The sequence below is a fragment of the Pseudopipra pipra genome, chromosome 2, assembly GCF_036250125.1.
Source record: "Pseudopipra pipra isolate bDixPip1 chromosome 2, bDixPip1.hap1, whole genome shotgun sequence".
NCBI lineage: Eukaryota > Metazoa > Chordata > Aves > Passeriformes > Pipridae > Pseudopipra > Pseudopipra pipra.
In genome coordinates this window covers 96,832,663-96,841,174 of record NC_087550.1, presented here as the reverse complement: position 1 = coordinate 96,841,174, position 8,512 = coordinate 96,832,663, and the positions used below count along the sequence as shown (strand labels likewise).

General features: G+C 38.5%; 1 long non-coding RNA gene across 1 annotated transcript; it reads left to right on the top strand.

Moving 5' to 3' along the window:
- The first annotated feature begins 668 nt into the window (after nucleotides 1-668).
- LOC135407093 (uncharacterized) lies at nucleotides 669-8,304 on the top strand. The gene is made up of 3 exons (XR_010426695.1): nucleotides 669-808; nucleotides 3,308-3,465; nucleotides 8,102-8,304. It is a non-coding gene; the product is annotated as an uncharacterized LOC135407093 (long non-coding RNA).
- Nucleotides 8,305-8,512: the final 208 nt, after the last annotated feature.

The window sequence follows — 8,512 nt, the reverse complement described above, 5'->3', positions numbered from 1 at the left end:
AACTCAAGGTTTATCTGATTTATTTACACAAGAGCCAAGTTTTCCTCTGTGAGCTGACAGTGAATTCCACAAGTTTTGCGTGAAAGGTGACTTCCATTTTTACTGGTTTTGTTTCAAAATAAGCTCAATCAGTCAAACCTAATGCAACTACCTTTTACCAAGGCAAAGAATTCCCTTTGAAAATTTCTTTTGGTGGAAAGAAATCGAAGAAAGGTCCAGCTGCTGAGCAGTAACCACTCTAGCTCACTTACTGATTTGCCTCGATGTGCCTGCTGAAACCTGCTCCTTCAGAGCAGAGAACAGAGTACAGAAACCCTGATTTAGGATACCTGTACCTGCTCTTTCCCAGTAGGAAATTTGTTTAGTAACCCAAAGAAGTATAATATACAAGTTTTCCTTGTGTGACTCCAAAAGTGTAATAAACACTTTCCCAAAGAGGTACTAGTCATCCTTTTTACAGGAAAGTTTTTTCAGAATAATGTTATGCATGGGAATAAGCAGTTAAACTTTGCATAATTTGTACACCTTCAAGAGCAAGTGCAAGCAAATACTCATAATCAGTAATAAAATGCTACATACATTTCCTATACCTCCAGCTCAATCTTTCCTTGCCTGTCAAAAGGGATCAATTTACATTTCAAATAGTAAGCTTTGCTTCCTTCCCGCAGCTCCTGGCAGAGGTAGCAAATTTTCAGTCTGAATTAATGCAAGTGACAAAGAAACAAATCCCATTTTATCACTTTATAATCCAGTGAGTCAAAGATCATCCCTACCATGTGAAACTTTTGCAGATATCTTTATTGCTAAGGTATGCTTTATCATAAAATAGTTTACATTGAAAGGATATAGCTAATTTTGCATACCAGATATTGAAGTCTTCACTAATTCCTGCAGTTTTAGTGCTACAGTTTTAATCCAAAAGGCAAGCAGTCAACAGGCAATGGCTGATGCTGTGGATTTAAAATGAAGTTGGCACCTTCCTCAAGATACACACAGCGAGTTCAGAGCCTTACACCAGTCTTAGTACTTGGACAGATTGATTCCCCGAACTGTCATCCTTCCTAACATTTGTTCAGCTTTATTGACATCAGTGACCTTGGACGGATTCTTAATTAGGCATTTATTAGATTTGCTCTGAGCAGAATAAAATGACACCATATTAAAACTGTAAACAATATCCTCTCCATGCTAAGGCTCCAAAGGCTGGCTACTCCAGTTAAGGGGAACAGATGTTTGCAGCAGAAGAATCTGAGAAAAAAAAGAAAAAAAGCATCCATTGAAAGTGGGCCACGGGTTTATTTTATTTTTAAAAATATCTCATCACCTCGTGTGTCACTGTAATGTTGCCTTTCTAAAAGAAGATCTTTCAAACACTTCGGGTTTTTTTAAGCCAGGTACTCACTTTCTTGTGACCTTAATATATGTAAGAGTTTCTGTAAGGAGCTACTTTCTGCAACTGGAGCACAGAAGGATAAGACAACACCCTCTTGAGATACACTCTTCTTTAGCAACATTGAATTCAAGATCTCTCAACCTCCTTTCCACTGTGTAACAAATCACACAAAATCAGTGTATTTTATGAAACCAGATGAATGACAGAAATATATGTAGAAGATACAACATACTATAAAAATATGTAGCATAGTTGTGATATTTAATTCCTAACATACATTGTATAATACATAATATTCAATATACAATAGCATTGTATAATACATAATATTCAATATACGATAGCATTTGAATATAAATATACAATGTGATTTCATATGATATTTTAAATCATAACATCAGAACTCTGTTTAACATTTTTCAGACAGTTCTGTCTTTTTCCATGTGTTTATATTGCTTTCTATGAAAGATAAAGAAAATTTTATTTAACATTTCACTCTTTGGTATCACTGAACTAATTTTATTGTGCAGTTCACAGTAAAAAAAAATATTTTTATGCTTTTGTTGACCTCATACTTTCATAAATTTCATTCCCACTTATTCACCTCTCACTCAGGATATATTCTGTCTACTGAAGGCAAAGGAGAAGTGATCACAGTACTGTGGACAATCAAAACTAAATAAAATATTAAGACATAAGCCACAGAACACTTAATCATTCTGGACTGCACATATACAAATATACCTTCCTTCTACCTTCACAGAGTTAGCTAGTCAAGATAAGAACAAACTGCAGACTCCACAGCAAAACTTGTATCAGAGGAAAATCTATCCTTCACTCCATCTCAAGATGTCTTCAATAATGAAAAATTGAGGACTTCTGAAGTGTGTTGAGTAGTGGTATCCACTGTAGCTTGCCTTTTCATAAAAACAGATAGAACTATGCCCTTATATAATTTAATTTCACTTCACAGATATAATTCTAAAAGCTTGATCTAGAATTGAATTGGAATCACTGAAACTTTAGTAAAGCCACTGGTATCTGAAATATAAGTTTTTTATAATATAGGAGAATTATACGTTTTATTATAAAATCCTTTTAATTTCAAATACTGCTTACGTTCAGTCTCCATTGATTTGGTCTTTACGTGCATTTTCTGGAAGACTTTTAAGAACCTAGGAAATGCCATGTTATTTGATTAGATGTCTGTTTAAAGCCATACTTTAAAAGCAGAGTACTGTTTCAATTGTAATCACTATGATATGAACCCTACCAAATTTAGAAAGCTCTTTTACAGGTAGGTAACAAATCGTTTAGCCTCATAAGGAGTTTCCTCTTTGGCCAGTCTAATGGCTGTCTTACACTTTAAAGAACAGCTTCAAATGTCTTTAAAAACTTTATAAAATATTACTTTACTCTCAAAAAAAGTTTAATTATCTTTAAATCCTTCTAACTTCCTTTCCTCACTGGTGCCTTCTGGCAATAGAAACTGATGATTAATTATGCATTTAGAAAAAAAGACCCACTTCTTTTATCTATTTCTGAGCAAGTCAATTGCACCACAGGAATCAAGATCTGAGTCTCCTTTCTCTTCTAACTTCTTCATATTGTGCACTGCATTTTCACTGAACACAAAAGATGTAATGCAGTGGGAAAGTAAGCTCCAGTCCAACAATGACAAAAGCATAAATTACAGCCTTAGAAATGGTAACAAAGATAAAAGAATTCTTTGTGGGCCGAAATCCAAAGACAGCAGCACTGTCTCTTATTATTTGTAACAATTTAAATGCAGCAGGGAATCCTTTGGGCATGTTACTCTACTCACCTAACTAACAAGAATCCCCTTTGATATCAACACTGTTTTCTCATATATTTCCTGTGGCCTAACAACAGTATCTTTATCTTGTGTGAAAGGGATTCAACTGACCTCATTTTGCTCAGTGAAAGTGTAGGACATCCTGATATCTACCCTCCCAATGAAGACTGGCTCCTTCAACATGAGAGAGCACTGAGAGAGAGTAGCCTCATTTTGTAGATACTCTGTAGCTCCTGAGTGAGAGAAACTACAGAAGGTCGGTCTCTACTTTTCTGTCTAGCATGTAGCTAAAAATGGGGAAAAAAAGAAAGAAGGAAAGGTTTAAATGGTCCAGAGATAAAACTGAGTTTATCATTACAAAGTGCAATATATTTTGAACATACATGAATACTTTGGATGTAACAAAGGGTGAGGAGAGAAAGAATATGAAGATATGTGTGGCTGGAGCAGAGAGATTTCTCTGAACAATTTTTCCTACATTTTGTAGGCCTTGCTTGACATTACTTTCAAAGTCTCAAGCTGTGTGAATATATGCAATGTTTATACTTGTTAGCTATGTGTTTACAGTAAGAAAGCCTTGAGAAACTGGAGATAATGGGACACCTGCAGATCTCGGGAAAACCCCTAAAGGTGGATCAATAGAAGGGACTTTTCATGCCAAGAGTGATCTCAGGCTGCATGGACAGAGCTTCAGATCCAATAAACTGAAAGCATGAGACACGTGCACAGACTAAGCTATCCAATCACCTTGTTGTAAGCAAGTACCCAGAACAAACTAAACTGTATAAAAGTTAACTCATTTAAATAATAAATTGGACATATTGCTGGCTGTGCAATTTGGCCTGTGTGCAATTTGTTCCAAGCCTCTCTGCTGTTAATTGGTAGCAGAGGATGGTTATGTCCTTCTGCCCATAGATATGAAGTAGACTGAAACAACCTGTCATCCTATCAAGGCATACCTGTTTATATTACTTTTTTCTTGTTTTCTTCAAGCCCAGAAGCATCTAATTAACATCCCATGTGAGAGACACTCTTTGAAGTCATAGCACTAATAAAATCAATGGCATAGCTGTCAGCAACTTTGTAAGAGAGAGGGTTTCAATACTGTCTCCTCCAGAAATTCTGAATTATATTTTTCTTCAATTTCCTATATATTTTGCTGTTATTGTTCTTATTGTATTATTATACAATATTATTTTATAATAATATTATACATTATTATTGTATAATAATATTATTGTATTATTATACAATATTTTGTTAAATTATTTTCCCCTGACTAGTACTTGAAAGAATATCTGTAGTTTTCATTAGTCATGAAAGAAAAGAAATTTAGCAGGGCAGACTGTAAGCATATGTGGAATGTGAGAGCATCTGCTTCATGAAGGTGATCCTATCAAGGACCTCTTCAGTGCAAAGGAGAAAATAAATAAAAGTGGAAGTGATGAATAAGAAGACAGAGAGACACAAAGCCAACAGACATGGGACAGCAGAGTCATTGCCAAGGACAAAAAGTCTCCAGTCACAAGTCAAACACCCATTAAGAAACTATGGACATAGCTTTGGAGAGGAACAGCCTGTGCTTCGTCACTCATAAGAAGGAAACAAGAGCACGGGGATTTGGGGTATTCGAGGGGTGTGTCAGTGGGACCACACAAAACTTAGGAGGGAGCGTGTGGGGCAAAGGGAAGGAGCAAAGTGATAAGGGGAAAACAAGGTTGGGTATAGGATGGTCTGGTTGTATGCAGGCTGTGGCCCATCAGCAGGTTTATCTCCCAGCCCTGTAGTTGTCTTCTTAAATCCTGTGGTAGGTTTCCCTTTGCCACTCATTTGTTATCCTGTGCAAGTCTAAGTGCTGTAGGGGTTAGGTGATTTTATGAATGTATATGAGCATCTGAAGGGAGGTTGTTAAAAGGATGGAGCCAGGTTCCTCTCATGGTGTCAAACAATAGGATGAGAGGCAATGGACAGAAACTGGAACACAGGAAGTTTCAACTGAAGATGCTGAAGAACCTCCTTACTGTGTAGGTGACTGAGCACTAGAACAGTTTGTCAGAGAGGTTTTAAAATCTCCTTCACTGGAGATATTCAAAAGCTGTCTGGACACAATCCTGTGCCATGTGCTCTGGTTTGATCCTACTTGAGCAGGGAGGTTGAACCAGATGACCCACTGTGGTCCCTTCCAACCTTACCCATTCTATGACTTCGTGATGCTATGAGGAGCTGGTTGCTAGGAATGTGAGTGGACTGGGGCCAGACACCACAGTGAGATGGGTGTACAGGATTTCTGGGATGGTGGTGCCAGCAGCTGGAGCCAGGTGTCTCAGGGACACCAGTTGAAGCAGGTGGGGGACTTGACCTCAACTGCTGGATTAAATTGGTGTGTGTTCTGAAAATCAGTGACAGAGCTACCAGGTGAGTGAGGGGCTGAGTGCCAAGTGCCTGGTGCTGGCTGCTGGGATTGGAGACAAGTGTCTGTATCTCCTCTAAGCCCAGTACTAGAGAGGAGCATCAGTCAGGCTATAGGACTGTGACAGTATTTAGGAGAACCCATGGGCAGCTGTTGGTGAGCACCAGAAGGTAAGCATCTGCATGTGAATTGGGGACCTGTGGGGCAGATAAGGGGTCCTAGGATCCAGGAAGAGGTACCAGGTGGATAGAGGGGCAGTATCAGCGCTCAAGAGATTCATGAATGTGCGTGTGCTTGTGACTTTGAAGAGTGCAGATGTGTTTGTGTATGCACACACGTGCACTTGCACTAGTGACCTTCAATCCTAATCAGCCAAATAAGAGACTGTTGTCTGTCTGCACCTGTGTTTGTGTGAGCACTGCATCAGCATGCTGTGGAAGGGAGTGCTTTGTCTGTGTAATCGGACCTGTGTGTACACATGTGTCTGTGTATGTGTCCTTGGGATACCTCTTCAGCCTTGCTACTGACTGAACCTGCAAACAGGAAAGTGGCAGCCATGCCTTCCATCCTGGGCAGAGACTATGGGTCCCTGGCCATGATGAAATCCCAGTCTTGCAGTTACTGGGGGCTGTGTCAGCTTACAGCATTCCTTAGCACACAGAAAGGGCAAAAAAAAGGTACTGGCTAAAATTATATTTTTGCTATTTTTTGAAAAATTTAAGCATAAGAAAAATGTACAATAAATTATCTGATGAGTAAAGGAGTTAACGAACATTAATGTGAACATCAGACCCCAACACTGTAACCCTCATTTACCTCTCATTTAATATCTGTCTCAGAGACAGTATCATAAAATCATAGAATCTTAGAATCATAGAATGGTTTGTGTCAAAAAAGATTTTAAACATTACCTAGTTCCAACCCCTCTGCCATGGGCAGGGATACCTTCCCCTAGACCAGATTGCTTAGGTAGGGCCCCATCCAACCTGGCCTTGAACACTTCAAGGGATGGAGCATCCATAGCTTCTCTGGGCAACCTCTTCCAGTGCCTCACCACCCTCAGAGTAAGGACTTTCTTCCTAAGAAACAGTTTAAACCCACCATCTTTCAGTTTAAAGCCATCACATCTTATTCTGTCACCGCATATGCTTGTAAGTCCCCTTCCAGCTCTTTTGTAGGCCCTTTCAGGTAGTGAAAGATCACAAGGTCACACTGGAGCCTTCTCTTCTCCAGTCTGAACAGGCCTAGCTCTCTCAGCCTTTCCTCATAGGGGAAGTGTACTATCCCTCTAATCACCTACTTGGCCTTTCATAGCTGCCTTGAATCCATAGAGTTCCTTGATGGTTTTATACCTCATATTTCCCCCAGAAAATCCCACTCTCTTCTACAGTACTTATCTTTACCTACCATGGCTTATGTCATCTCTACACTACTTCAGTTAATTTTACCTTCTTTTGTGTTTCCTGCTGTCTGTTTTTTTGGGGTTTTTTTGCCTGCCAGTGACATAACAAGAAAACCATAATATCTTCCTTAGAAAGTCAAAATCTGAAGGTGGATCTCTATACTTTTATTTTCAAGTTTTTATATATTTGTATTTGAATGTGTTGAAATGGAAAAAAGTTGGTAGAACTCCAGAACAAATTCACATGCAGTATGCTTTTCTGTATCTTGAATAAAATGTCCTCAATTTTTTTGTAGCTAGTTAAAAAATCAGTGTTGTGTCCTTTCTACAGCATGTAGGCATACTTGAAATGCATAGTAGACATGTGACTCATCTGAGGGATACAACTATAAACAAGTAGAGACAATACATGGAGAACATGGTACAAGATGCACCCATTACTATTTTCTCTAGGTGATACTTCGAAATATTAGCTATTTACTGGCATGGCCTTGTCTTGATTGAACAACAACAAAAAAAATTCAGATGTTTTACATTAAGAGTACTTCAATCAAGAAACATGACAGGTTTGACATTTAAAAAGTGAGTGATGTGACAGTCACAACAGGATACATGTTACAGCTACATCAGTGGATTTAGACATTTGCAAGAAGTCTGAATTATGTCTTCATGAGCAGGTGGTGTTTTCAATGTGTAATTCTTCAAAGCTATCACTCACATGACAAAACATATATCCTTTCATAGCTGACAGGTTTTGTATCAAGTACTGCTTGAGAGCAGGCACAGATCTGATAAAACATCATGCAACAGGTCAAATCTATGTAAACACACCTCCGGATGTTTACTGTGGTAACCTGTGAAAAGTGTGTTTTATCAGTAGACAAAGTGAAGTTCATGGGTTTTCTTGTGTTTATGTGTGTCCTGATTTCAGCTGAGATAGAATTAATTTCTTCTCAGTAGCTGGTACAATGCTATGTTTTGTATTCAGAATGAGAATAATGTTGATAACACAGTGATGTTTTAGTTTTTGCTAAGCTGTGTTTATACTAAGTCAAAGACTTCTTTTTTTGTGTGTCTCAGGAGGCACACAAAAGAAAACTGGAAGAGACCATAGCCAGGACAGGTGACCCTAACCAGCCCAAGGGGATATTCCGTAACCATAGAACGCCATGCCCAGTGTATAAACTGGAGGAGTTACCTAGAATGGGGACCATTCTGGGTTTGGAAACAGGGTCTGGCATCCCCCAGTAAGTGGTGAGCAACTGTGTTGTGTACCACTTGTTTTTTCCATTATTAGTATTATTATTATTGTATTTTACTCCGTTTTTAATTATTAAACTGTTCTTATCTCAAACTACAAGTCTTACTTTTGATTCTCCCCACATTCCACTGGGGTGGGGGTGAGAGAAGGAGTCTGAGCAAATGGCTGCAAGGTGCTTAATTTCCAGCTGGCTTTAAACCAGATAATGTGTTACTGTTGTTTTCATATTA